Genomic DNA, 14,686 nt, shown 5'->3' on the forward strand with positions numbered 1-14,686 from the left:
AGGAAAGCCAGAATGTCCGGGGCGGGCGCCGTGGCCCTGCGGGGGCGTCCCACCCGATGTGCCCGGTCTATACGGATCAGAAAGTCTTCCGACTCCCCCAGAATTGCACGGAAGAGGGACACCAGGTACACAGTCACGTCCTCCCCTTCCTCGCCGGACGGCACACCACGGACCCTAATGTTGTTCCGCCTGGATCGATTCTCGAGGTCCTCAGCGTGGGCCTGCAATTCAATCTGTTGCTCTCGCAGCCGCAGGACCTCCTGCTGCAGGTGGGTGATCTCTTCGTCTCTAGAGTGTCCAGCTTCCTCCACCGTGTTGACACGTTCCCCCAGGGAGTCCATCTCTCGCCGTACTTCACGGACCTCCCCGGCCACCTCTCGCTTCAGTGTTTGAAAGTCCTCCCGCAGGGAACTGAAGAGCGACTCGAGGAATGATCTTGTCACCGGGGGTTCTCCGCCATCTGCACCCCTGGCCGGGGCCGGGGAGGTCGTGGTGGGCTGAGTTCCTCCACTACGCAGGGCTCCGCGCCCCAGCATGTCCGGCAGGGTTCGGTCACCCCTTCACTGTCCTCTAGCGTTCGACATCTCAGCTGTCCAGGGGACGTCGAGGCTTCCCGCCCGGCAAAGAGAGCAGCCAGGCCGGCGCAGCTATACACCAGTCGGGGGCAGCGCCACACCGCGATCACCTGGGAGGGCGAGCCGCCGGGCCTGAGTTCACAAAATGGCCTCCCTGTAATATCAATAGGCCAACGCCCAAGATGGAAGGCCTATCCTCGTCTCAGGTCCAATAGCGAGAAATCCAGCCGGGTGGCCGGCTCACGAAGCGATAGTTGCCGGGGTCGGCAATCCCGGGGAAAGATCTGCTCCAGGAGCACAATTCCACTACTCCACCACCAACGTCTGGCCGGAGCGGCCTCTCAGGACGATCCCCTTCAGGCCCCGGACCGGCGTAGCAGGTCGATGCCGGCTCCGCCTCCGCCTCTCTCCTCCGCTCAGCTCCGCTCCCTGCATCTACTGCCGGCCGGCTCCGCTTCGCTCGCGAAGTCGCCGTTGACTCCCACTCCGTCAACACAGGCACTCCAGCGGGTCTCGCACAGGCGGCGGAGCGCACCGTTAGGATCCGAAGCCCGAAGGTCTCGCGGCTCCCGGCTCACACACAGGCCGCTCGGCGGGCTCCGACCCGGGCTATTCCGGACAGGATCTCGCCCCCGACGGGGCAGACAAGGCTCCAAAATCGATCCACACTTCCTCTGGGGGCTCCAGGCTCAGTCACCGCGTGATCCGGGGGGGAATCAGCGGTTACGAGCGGCGCAGGGTTTCAGGGGTCCGGGAGCTCTCGGCGAGTGCGACCTCTCAGCCCGCCATCTTGGCCACGCCTCCTCTAGCACCCTCATTTAAACGTGTTACAGGTGTAGCCTCGAGCTTTTTCTTCATATTTAAACCTTGCAAAACTGTTGGAGAAAGAGATTAACTTTTCCTTGGAAACGTGCCACATTCATAAGAGGAGAACCGGACAATGTGTGGCGAAATGACAGTACCTGAAAGTGTAGCTTCTTTCACTTCACTTTCACTTTTATTTTAGGACGTATATTTATTTACTGGCTGCTCCGAGGCAGTGCCATGGCAACGGTGAGCGGGGGCGACGGGGGGAGGGAGGGAGGCGGTCCTAACCAGACGGCATTATAGTGTAGCGCTCTAGTGTTTCCGTGGTTACAAGACGGGAGACATTAGGAGCGTGGGCAGCCAGCTTACGGGATTGTTGCCCAGCCGCGCACCGAGCTGGTACGCTTCCCGGCGCTCCCTTAAATCATTATTAAATACTTAAACACACACAAGTGTCCGCCTCGCAATTTACCCCAATCGCCTCACTACAAATTGGCAACGAGGCTGGGGAGGCGGACACGCTCGTCGGCAGGACTGCAGCGTGCCGTGCACACACGCTGCGCTACTGAGGCCACGAAGGGAGCACTGCAGAGGGTCAGATATCGATCGGCGCAGGAAGCGTGGAACATCGTTACAGGCAGAAGGAGAGAGGAGGCCCTGTGGAGAGGAGTGCAGGCGCCCACATCACACGGAGATCTAGAGGCAGGAGAAGCACGTTGAGCTCAGAGGTGCCCCTCTCCTGCAGCGGGGGCCGCAGATCAGTGTGTGCAGCAGGCCGGCCCACCACACTGGGACCTAGCAGAGTCGGCACAGTGAGTAAGCGGTGCCCTCCCCGCATAAGGAGGCCAACAATTTGGCGTGCAGCAGCACTGGACAGGGCACTACCCAGCCAAAACACAAAGGCACAGAGGCGGCACAGAAGAGGTGTGCAGCGGTGCCCCTTCCCCACAGAAGCAGCTGGAACAGCGCACATCATCCCACAGCCAAGGGCTCAGTGGGTCACAGAACAAGGGGGTAGCAGTACTCCTTCCCCGCAAGGCAGGCATCAACAGCACCCTAGGCCACACGCACAGAGCGAAACAGCCTCAAACCCAGAGCTCACAGAGAGGGCCCAGAAGACACCACACCCCAGCCAGTCACAGGCGGCCAAACCTAACCGAGGCCACGCGGACAGAGGTTGTACGGTGGGCGCAGCGGCACCCCACAACAAAGGGGGTAGAAGAGCTGGACAGAAGGCGAGAGTGGACCGGCCTACGGGTCCTGGGAGCAGAGGTAGATCGTCACAGCATCACCCCTGTTGGCCACGTGCTAAGCCAGTGTAACCTCACTGCCACGCCTCCGCGTTGGAGGAGACCAACCGCATCGAGGCCAGGCGGAACACGCATCAGAGGCTAAAAGCATACTGTGTAACCTCCGGACACCTGACCCTGGCGCAACAAGGACAAGGCATTGTGGGTGAGGACCTTACCGCCCAGGAAAGGGCGACAGGCCACACGACCAAAGCGCGCCAGGGAACCCTCCACCCAGGACAGACGAAGCGCCACCAAAAAGGCAAGCCGCCATGTGTGCCCAAACCTTCTCCCTCACCAACCCAGTTCCCTTTCTGCCGAAACCAGGGGAACCGGCCATGAAGTGGGAAGATTGGAAAGAGTACTTCCTGAACTACCTGTCAGCACTGGAGGATGAAGGGGGCGAAGTCTTTCCGAGCAAGCGGAAAAAGAAGATCCTACTGCACAATTTAGGTCCAGAAGGAATCAGGGTGTACATGAACATTGGTTAAAAAAGACCAGACCTCCAGAAGACGTAGAGGTGTTCCAACATGCCATAGAAGACCTGGATAGCCATTATCAGCCAGTAGTGTGCATCGCAATTGACCGTTTCAACTTCTTTCAACGGAAACAGCTCGTAGGGGAATCGGTGGATGACTACGTAGCGGCATTGAAGAGATTAGTGGCCACCTGTAAATACGGAGGACTCCAAGATGATTTCATAAGGGACCAAATTATCATGCACACGGTGAACACATCCATTCAGGAGAAATTATAGGTCCACGGAGAAGCTCCCCTCAAAGAGATAGTGGCCATGGTCAAAAAGGCGGAACTCTCAAAGCGGTTTGCTGAAGCAGCCAAATAGGACAATGCCAGCAAAGCCACGGTGAGCAAGGTGACAGACGCCACCCCCCAGGAGCGGAAGCAACCGTTTACAGGAAGCTCTAGGCAGCCCAAGAAATATGCACACAAAACAGCGGCGAACCAGAGGCCCCAAGGGGAGGACAAGACGGGTTGCTACAAGTGCGGCAGTCGAGCGCATGCAGCCAACGACAAAGAGCCAAATGCCTTTACTGCGGGATCATGGGACACTTCGAGAAGGTCTGTAGACGCAAACCCCGAAACACAACAGTTAAATATGTAGCGAAAGACTCAGACTGAAGAAGGAGGAGGGGAAGTGTGCTGTGCATAGACAACCAAGTATTGGGCATAGACTGCTCCTGGACACGCAAACCGCTGTGCAAACTCTCCATAGGGGGGGTCCAGGTAGCAATGGTTTCCGACTCAGGGTCCCCTTAAACTATCATACAACGCAGCAATTGGGACAGAGACTTTGCGCAGGTCATAGGCCCACACCTTCTGCCTCCGGACATCCATCCAGGCACCTTCACAGGGGAACCCATTCCCATGGTGGGGTACTGCCCACTACAATTTGAATTCAAAGGCTGCACGGCGGAAGGGAAGCTGTAAGTGGCGGAGAAAGGACCCTCAGTGCCAGGATGGGTGGATCAAGGAGAACTTGGAATAGAACTGAATCCCGGTGGCACAAGGCAAGTACTGATAACGACCCCCGCACAGGCATACGATGCCGATAAATGGAAAGCAGAATTCCCGACAGTTTTTGGAGGCACTATCGAAAGATTCAATAGGGTCATCATGGGGTCGATTCAGGTGGCCATCAACGCAAGAAAGAATTGGGAGGGAGAACTCAGATGCACAATATGGGCTTACCGAATCACTCCCACCAAGACGAGATACAGCCCATTCAAAATATTGTGAGAGCGGGACCCATTTACCAAGGACAATGTGGCGTGGAAACAAACGCACAGTACAATGCAAGTGGTCTCCGGCGGTGGTACGTAGCAACCTGGAAAAAGCACAAAAGATCTATACGAACCACTACAACAGGAAGCACAATGTCGAAGAAACATCGCTCGAGCAGGGGGAATGGGTCAGAGTGAAGCTCGCTCAGTTGAAAGGGAAAGGTGACAGCAAGTATAGTATGCCACTTCAAGTCAGAGAAATTTACACCAGGTCTGCTCTATTGAGTGATGGGAAGATAGGGTCCCAAGACAGAATGTCCAGGTGCAACAAAGTGGTGAAGTGGTCCAAGACAGAAGTAACACCACCGGAAGGGAGTAATTATGGGAACATGGTGGAGGACGAAAATAACAGAAGCACAGGAACACCCAGCAGTGGCACCACGAGCACTAACACAGAAGAGGCGAACACCACCAGTACACAGGAGACTGCAGAAGACACTGAGAGGCAGGCACGACAAGAAGACCCAGGTGTGAGTGGTTTTGAGATCAGGGACCAACCACAGGAGACAACCATTGATGCCCCAACCAGTGGCAGCAGAGACACGAGGACACGCACCCCGTTGAGACATACCCGCACAGGCAGGTCTGTGGTACTGCCAAAAAAGTATTGTGAGTTCGACTTGAAGACTTAAACATCTGTCAGCTTGAACTATCCTAAGTTAATATCTATTATGTTGTTGCATTTTGCAGTGTTGCTAAAGGGGGGAGATATGTAGTGCAGCGCTCTAGTGTTTCCGTGGTCACATGACGGAAGACACTAGGAGCGCGGGCGGCCATCTTACGGGATTGTTGCCCAGCCGCGCACCGAGACTTCCCGGCGCTTCCTTAAATTATTATTAAATACTTAAACTAACACAAGTGTCTGCCTCGCAATTTACCCCAATCGCCTCCCTACAGGCATGAGGTTTGGGGACGGTGGTCTTCCTCCCTCTCTTACCTGCGGCTGTCACGACAAACGCAGGAATTGCAAGCCCATTCCCCCAACTCTTACCTGCGGCCGTCGTGGGGTGGCAAACGCAGGGACCGCCACGGGCGGCAAAAGGTCTAGCTATGCCACTGCTCCGAGGTGGCATTTGTCAGTTTAAATAACATGATAGAAGTGAATTGTGCATTTCCAGAAACCTGCAATTTCCATTACCTTAACATTGTTTCAGCGGTATCTGATCATTCGTGTTTTAAAAAAATATTAGTTGCTTAAAAACCACGTTAATTTACAAGTTTGGAACACTGGCTCGGTGAGAAAAAAGTTTGCTTATGAATCAAATGGCACTTAGAAGTTCAAGAGTTCACGCTTGCGCTGTGCAAAAACAATTCAACAACGTTAAGGTAGCAGCAGCAAGTACCCTATGCCCCACCATTTTAGAGAATTAAATGCTGCCAATGTTAAAGGGGTAAGAAATTACTAAACAGATGAACTTCACAATGTAGCTGGTCTCATCTGTAAACACATTAAAGCATGGGTGTTTTTATTACCCTTTAAGAGTACTCCAAATCCTGCACATGGTAGGCTATGTTTAGTTTGCTTTGACTTGATCTTCGGGAGGCTGTCTGCATTTTCCAGTGCAGCCATTTGGGCACATGAAGGCCTTTGGATGAAACTGTAGAAAGGAAGTGACAAATACTGCTGGTGTTGGCGTGTGCTGCTGTACAGAGCACAAGTGACCGAGCAAAAAGGAGGCTGGAGTTTATCACTCATCTGCTTTCAGCCTCTCTGCCCCTTAGCTTCTGTCAGTAAAAGCTAGCCTTTGTGTTTATCGCACACACAACACTTTAATGGTTTTGGTCAGGGCTTTAAGTGGGATGAAAAAGCTGGGGCTTTTTTTCACCTTGAAGGCAAGGGCAAAAATGGAGAGCCCAATAGGGTCCCGTCTTAGCACCTGCTTTTTAGGTCTCGCCTGCGCAGCGCGCATGCGCTGCTTAGGAGGACCTTTAGCCGTCTTTCTCCCTCTCGCTCGTTCTCCCCCTCTCTCTTGTACAACACAGAGACGGCGGCTGATAACTGTTCCACTTCAGGGAAATGTGACCCTGGCTGCAGTGGTAACGCATCCCTCCAGGATCGGTTTCCTCCGAAAAGCTCTATTTAAAATTGCAACCAGGGTGGTGCATGGCGCAGAGTCTGCACCCATTTTGTCATCATTTTGTTGAAATCACAAAGGAAAATCTCAAATCCCTTTTTCCTTTTTCCTTCTATTTGTATTTCAGTGTAATGATTGTGAGAAGAGCATTTAACCAACATTGCTGCCTTTCACTGCAAGGGAGCAGTCTTGCAAACCGGTTGCTCTTGTCTGACTTTTGTGAAATAGTTTCATAGGATGGAATGAAAATGACAAACAAATGGAGGACTGTATAGTGGCGATTGTGTGTATGCATAAGGCTGAGTGAAGAACTGCATCAAAATCGTGATTAAACCAAGGTTTTCAGTTAACAATACAATAACCCTACCCAAATAGTGGTTCTCTCAGTAGTTTGGCTGCAGTAGCTTTAAAAAATATATGTCTGGTAATGTACAATAATGCATTAAAAGGAAATCGCATACATAGATATTTTAACTGGAGGCCTGTGTCCTCATGTTGTAAGGTTTAATTTCATAGTCTAATACTTTACTGAATTAATTTCACAACTCAACCGGTGTCTTTCTATTACCTGTACTACCCATGCAAGAAGCGCGTCTCCAATTAATCTACGGGATTTAAGTAACTCAATCTGTGTTGATGGGTGTTGTTTATGCACCAACAGGCTGTGTGGTGCTTTCAGGAGAGGCATCTTCGGAGACTCTCACATCTCCCACCACAGGTGCTTTTGTGCACTGCAGCCTCCTCAAACAAGCATTGGCATAGCCAATAGGTGTCACCTTTGGGACCTTATAAGAGGTCTCGCCTTTGGGACCTTATAAGTGTTTAGTTATCAAGCACAATATCCTTGGTGCAACAACATCAAGTGTTGCATAGCTAAACACTTATAAGGTCCGAAAGGCGAGACCTATTGACTATGTTAGAACTGACAGTGCTGAGCACTGGCAGGACCCAGCCCACTTAAAGCCCTGGTTATAGTGCAAAAGGCACAAGGCCTCAAAAGATGTTGTGCTAATGGGCCATGGGATGGAGGAAATAAGCTGGGCGGGGGCTGCACTAGAAGGCCGTGAAGGCTGCGGGAGGGTGAGGCAAAAGAAGCAATGCCGGTATACATTGTTGAGCAGCTGAGGAAGAAATATTATTGCTTGGGAGTCGAAGAAAGCAGCAATGGGGAAAAGACCAGGTGGAAGAGGGAAGGAAATGATCGATAAGCCAGAGCAGAACCCGCTGTGTTTAGTTGGACCATTACCCGGCTGGGCGTGCGTGAATGTGCTTTGGTAGTGTTGGCATAGTCCGGGTTTTAAGTGGGATGACAAAACTGTGGGTCTCTCAAAGGAAGTGGCGATGTAATTTAGGGCGGGGCTTAGAAACACATAAGCAGAAAATCTGGGCTTAGCACAGTGTGCCGCCGGACTGATATTTTTCTCTGTCACTGCATCCAGATATATAATACAACAACTAACAAGCCAGGACTATTGGCTTTGTCATTGGTTGTTAGTTGCATAAGATAAATAACCAACAACTATGGTTAAGTCGTACAGCACATGAAAAATGCTTCAGTTCTGAAATGATGAGGCTGTGAAAGAACTATAATGAATCACTTTGAAGTTACATCAATGGCAGGGAAGAGTGAGTTAAGATTTTGCTTCACCCTGATGGAAGGGCAGAAATTGAGAGCCCAATAGAAACCTGTCTCAGCACCTGCTTTTTAGAACTTCCAGTGCTGAGGACCGGCAGGACCCAGCCCACTTAAAGCCCTGGGAATAGTCTTGTGAATTCCTAACACTTACCCAGCAGTAAGGGCTAGTAAAGGTTGTGAGGGAGGTCATAAATATACTGCTTTGGAGGCAGGTAGCCATGCATGTGAGGGAATGGAAGAATAAAGGAGACTTTCTTTGTATGAAACCTAGGACGAGTTAAAGGGCGAAATGAAGTCACTCAGAGTGCAGTTACCCAATGGCTGAAGTGGGCTGTTCCATTGCCTCATGCTGCAGTGGAGGCAGAAACATGAATGACCCAACATCCCAATAGGTGAAGAGGGCTGGCTAAAATCCCCTATATGTAAGTATATTACATCTATAATTTTTACTAAAAACAAAAGGTCTTGGCTAACGCCAGACCTAATAAGGCAAGCAGCCTAGAAAAAAAGGGCTAGATTTCCTTCTTCTGCACATTTAGCTGTCAAGTAGAAGCATGCATGCAACATGCATTGTTTGTTCAGTGCAGGTCGCATTCAGGTACATTCGCCTCACGCGCCAGAAAGCCACATCTCCGGGAACAGAAGAGTTTTCTAAAAATAGAGCGCATGCGGAATTGGAGACCCGCATTAGCAAATAATGTGTGAAAAAGTTGTGTTTTGGTACTAAAGGGTGTGCATGTTTATTTGTGTGGATTTTCTGTGCCAATAACCTTTGAACCACTTCCCTTTTTTAATGCTTTTGTCTTATTTTAATCTTCTTACATTAGCTACCTGTGGAGCTCAGGGGACAAGCCAGCAACCATATCTCAGATAATGAGTGAGCACTTGAAGCGAGTGGGTACCTCAGTCATGTAGGGTAATTGCTCTCCCTAAAGAATTTATGAAATTTCCTTCTTTTCCCCATCTTTATTTCAGTCATTTTTCATTTCCTCCTTTTGTCAATCAGTATTTTTGTCTTTTTTCTCCATATTTTCCTTTTTCCCTCCTTCTACCTTGGAATCCAGGGACCCCCACTGAGCCATTATTGTAGGTAGGGGACCCCAGCTAAGCATTTTTGATTAATTGAACCGCAAACCAATACAGAAGCAACCATTCATCACACAAATTATGAAATATTTTCATTGACAAATATTTTTAAAAAAAAACACATTTTAATGGGAAGGTTGGAGCTTTTATAAATTCAATTAAGGCCACGCCTCATCCATACTATCTTCTGTTTGATGCATTTGCACTTCTCCCACAAATTAATTTGTGGATACCACCTTAAATTTAGCCTCAGAATAAAATAATTCCTTCACAAAACGATCTTAAATGTTCTCTACTCAATCAGTCGGTAATTACAGACTGGCCAGTGAAGTTTTACTATGTAAATGGGTTGCAGTCTCTAGGACAAAATGCTATTTAGAGATTTTATTATGCATGTCAATAATCACAAATTAATTCATTGATATTGCATTTCCTGTATTTAAAAAAAACATGCACGTTTATATTATGTAAGTTTTAAGCATCGTGATATCTGAAGAAAACTTTAATCGGTAGTCTTTATTCTTGTTCTAAAAATGTAGGAGTCCTTCCCTAATCTTGGTGATCAGAGCTTAACTTTAATATCGTCGTGGGTTAATTAATCGGTAACTTTTTTCTTTTTGTGTGGATTATTGTGCGTCCATGTTGCTGGTTTAACATTTGTATTTCTTGTTTTTACCTCCCGCAGCGCCAAGAAGCACAGCGGGCGGGAAATTCCTACAACATAGTATAGCAATTGGAAGCATTGAAAAACAGAGCTCAGACCTGCATCTCTAGCCTCTACAGAAGTGAAGCACCTCTTTGCATTGTATTTATTTGTACCAAGGGATGTTAGTTTGTTTTGTACCTAGTACACTGCAGTAAACTAATGTGGCCAGCAGATGGAGTCAAATTCATGTTTTGATGTGGGTATTGTGTGTAGGCCGGCAAGCATGCTGTGTGTTCTGTGTTTGGTTTCGGTCAACAGCAGATAGGTCACGTCTTGTGCTTCAGACGCTGGACTCTGAATTAGTGGCTCGTCATCAGCAGTACATGTGATCCGTACACTGGCGCCAACAAGGATGTGATAGGCCACAATGCAAGCTGGGAAAATGGGCTTTTAGACCCAGTTAGGAAATAATAGAGGCCTATAATGGGGGTGTCGCGGCCCTCTCAAAGCCCTGGTGCCACTGTACTTTCTGCATCTTTGATAGCCAAGCCTCTGGATTATTGCAGGTATACAAAAAGGCGCCAAAGTCGGACTGGGACAGAAAATAGACCCGGTCACCAAAAAGAAAAGCGCTCCCACTCCCCATTAGGGAATTAGTAAACTAAAAAATTGGCACATTTGCAAATTGAGGAAGTTCTGAACCTGTAAAAGTGTTCTCTAAGGTATGGAAGACTACATGGATTTGAGCTTGCTGCAGGCAATGTTTCTTTTCATATTCGAGAGAAATAAACAAGCATTGGCGAAGTAAATCTTTTCTTTTTGTTAATTTATTTTGGACATGTTTGCAACATGGCTTAGAGCTAACAAAACAAGCATTTGCAATGCACTAGTTCTCGCATTTAAGAGTGATTGGTCTATTGGCATTGTAAATGACAATGCCTTTTATTTCAGTTTTTAAAACTGATAAATAAAAGGCATCGTCATTTACACTGCCAGTAGCTTAAACTCTCGCAAATGCGAGACCTATTGTATTGCAAATGCGTTCGGGCTATAAAAAATTAAAAAACAGCAACAGAGGCAGGACAAAGCTATTTAAGAAGATAGTGCACGCCGGAGGCTATAATTAAGGCGTACCGAGTAACAACACACGTAACAGGGGGTGACGCCATGGGAAGTTACAGAATGAGACAGGCGGTCATAGGAAGGGGCTTCCTAGCCTAATGACCAATGAACAGCCACAGTATACAGTGGACAAAGGCACAAGTCAATGAAAAATATGCCTGGCAGAGCAGCACATACGCTGCCCAGGCTCAACGTAAAATAAGTGCTTGGACGCAGCTAGTGTTGACTGCATCATATTGCTTTTTTTCCTTTTAAAACATGCTGAACAGCATCTCATGCGGTTGTGCAATAGGTGTAAAAACTGCGCAGGGAGGGGGTGGTTATGAAACAAGAGGATGGGAGAACAAAACAGATGGGGGTGAAAATGGACAGGAAAGGGTGGGGTGAGAGCGGAAAGCAGAGGGAAACGGATGGGAGGGGGCTAAACGGAGGAAGGGGCGGGGAGACCGTAAAGTGCCATGCTCTCTTTTAGAGTGTGGGACAAAACTAAAAAAAAAATGGAACCTTCAGGCTAGCGCCTCCAGTGGAAGAACACTGGTCACCCTGCATGGACAGAGGCCCAGAGAAGAGTACAGGAGGATGTGAGCAGCCAGCTGGAGGCCTGGCCAATAAGAAGAAAGGAAATGAGAGTGAAGTGGACGCCAACCAATGGTAAGTATTAGTAAGCAATGGGCAGGCTGTAAGCCTGTTTTTAAGCTTTGTTTTTTGTAACAATAGCTTTCACTGACAATGCATGTACGCTGTAGGTGAAACCTAATATAAAAACAAGCCCAGCAGACTATAAAACAGGCGCATAAACAGCCAGAAAACTGACCCAAACACTGACTTTTCAGAGCATCCCATTGGTAACTACCTGATTGCATTGTAAGCCAGTCTGATCCTAAAAGATGCTAAGGAGCACAGTGCAATAAATATCTTCAGTTATTATCCAAGTCTGGTATTACTGTTAGAGTATTTCTGCAAAGCTTTTAATAATGCAATATTTAGAGCTCACTGCTAAACTAATGGTCAAACACATGCAGCAACACAGCAGGTAATATCGCCCTTGCTGTCTCTCGGGTCTTTCCACATTTCTATTTAATGGAGAGGATGTGGCCTAACGGCTAAGGCGGTTGACCTCGCAGCTGGGGAACTGGATTCGAGTCTCGACAGGGAGGCTCAACATCCTGTAACTCTGGGCAAATCACTTAATCTTCCCATGCCTAACATTTTTTTTAATGAATGTGTCCGTCTGTATTGCAACTGGTGCTCATGTAAAGTGCTCGGATACCTTTGGGTTTAGTTTGCGCTATATAATAATAAAAATAAATAAATTGCAGTGGCATGCATGGAACCAAAGCTTTAAGTGGGATGAAATTAGTTGGTGGGGGTGGGGGGTGGGGGGGGGGGACTCTACGAGAGGAGTGACATTTGTAATTAAGGGTGTAGCTTAAACAAATCAACTATATTTCTGTGATTTCCCATAGTGTGCCAACTGGTATTTTGGTTCCTCTCAGAGATTTCTGTTATTGAAACCAGATATATACCACAATAACAGACATACGCCTAAACCAGCCAGGACTACTGACACTATCAATGGTTGATAGCTGTTAAAGATAAACGAGTACCAACAATAATTTTGTAGTAAATTTTATTGAATATGTATCAATTCTCAAGACCTGGCTCTTCGATAAGTAGCAGCACCCCCCCGCCCCGCCCCCCAGCGCCTTGAGACCCTCACAGGCATGTAGCGCGCTTAACAAATGTCCTGATTGATTGATTGAATTCTGAAATAGTTTTTTGTGTTGTAAATTTTTTTTATTGAGTAACAAGGTGAGAGCATAACAGCGTAGTTGGTATCAATTCTGAAATTGTGAGACAGTGAATATAAAAAATTACTGAGGCCTGTGGAAGGGGTAGTGGTCTTCAGAGTGTCTCAATCATACTCTGTGTTAGACATGTACGCTCTTTTTCTCTCCACATCGTCCATTTGCATATCTTACACCTCATTTCTTTTCTCTACGGCACCCTCTTTTGACTGTCTTCTTAATGCACTTCTTTGCATCGCTTTTACTTCACCACCCCCACAAACACACAATGCGCGGACTCACCTTTAGGCATTGCATTTTCTATTACTTTCACCTTGTTAATATTTTGACAGCTGAGTAACTCCTTCACACACTTTTTCACAGAATCATATTTACAACTGGAATACGTGACCATTGCTCTGTGCACTCTGCGGAGAGGCCAAGGATTCGATGACCAACTATTCTGAACACCTTTTTGACCCACTGACAGGCACTGCCTTCAGCATCAACTCCAGAGCTCTCAATTGTGGCCGGTTATAAACACTTGGAGGAGACTGAGTTCAAAGCATGCACTGTCCAAGCATGCTACACAAAAAAAAAACTGAAAAACACAACATCCTGGAAATAGCCAATATTGTTTGGGAAATGCAAGATAAAGTAAACCAAGCAATATCAGCAGGAACCAAACCTCTAACCTGGATCACCTCAACATTTTTACATTCATTGTTCAGAAATTGATCAGTATTTTTCCCAGTATAGTTAAGTACATAAATAAAGAGTCCAAAAAGGACCAGTTTCAGTGTCCTTCTACATTTTTACTGGGGGCGAGTCCCAGGGAGACCCGGCCCACTGCATGGATCAAATAATTTACATGTCGCATTCATTGGAAGTGGTTTGGATATCAGGCCCTGACCAGCATGTACACCCTACCACATAGCACATTTTACTGATAGATTGTACTTCTGTTACGTTTCTGATATTTTTGGGCCTCTCAGCTCATTTGCATGCTTTGTAAATTAGTTTAAAAAAAAATCTTTGTTATAGACGCTAAATCCTATCTGTCGAATTTCTGCACGTACAATTCCATTACAGCTCTTTTTTACATTTAATAATGAACTCTGGAGACGTATGTAGACTATAGGTGAGGCATTTGAAGAGTTCAGTAAAAAATATAAAGAGGTATAATGTGGTGTGTTTCTGTGGCATGGTAACTACTCTAACGCTAGAAGAGAGTGGCTATATATTTGACAAATACATTTGGTGATTTCTGAGACTTTTGGTCGATCAGGCTGGCGTGGACTTAGCTATGCAACATTAAATTTGCACACATTATGCCCCAGTTGCTGGCAGGCGCCTGTTTCGGATTCTACTGAGATGCTTTGCGTTATGCATGAAAAATGGAGAATGGGGGTTGATTGTGCCACTTTTCTCCCTGAGAATGGAGCCAAAACTCTGGAATTGGCAGCATGGCACTGCTCCAGTGCACCTTTAATAAACCATGCATCCATCACAAGCTGCTGGTGAATGTCTGCTTCTTTGAGTCTTCAAGCTGGGGGCCATCCCTGCGCCTAGCTGCAGGTGGACCCTCACCTGGATCCATTATGCACCGCCAGGGCAGAAACTACGGTGCACATTATGACATTTGAGCCCAATTTGAGATGCAGGGGCACCTTTCTAGATCTTTACCGACATCCATTTTCTCATAGCAGTAAGTAAGAGGCACACAGGAGGGGCATCCAGGTTGAGCTCTTGAACGAAATGATCTGAACTTGGTCATCGGCAATTGAATGCTCTTCAAAGAGTCCAAGAAGGGCATGGACTAGGATCAGCCGTTAACCAGATGGCAAATTTTAGCTAATCC

The 14,686-nt window shown here is 47.7% G+C and overlaps 1 protein-coding gene across 3 annotated transcripts in view; it reads right to left on the reverse strand.

Moving 5' to 3' along the window:
* Positions 1 to 14,686, reverse strand: part of TMEM184A (transmembrane protein 184A) — a 162,775-nt gene that overhangs the window by 11,776 nt on the left and 136,313 nt on the right. The gene's annotated exons all lie outside the window — the stretch shown is intronic.

Source organism: Lissotriton vulgaris, chromosome 10, assembly GCF_964263255.1.
Source record: "Lissotriton vulgaris chromosome 10, aLisVul1.2, whole genome shotgun sequence".
NCBI lineage: Eukaryota > Metazoa > Chordata > Amphibia > Caudata > Salamandridae > Lissotriton > Lissotriton vulgaris.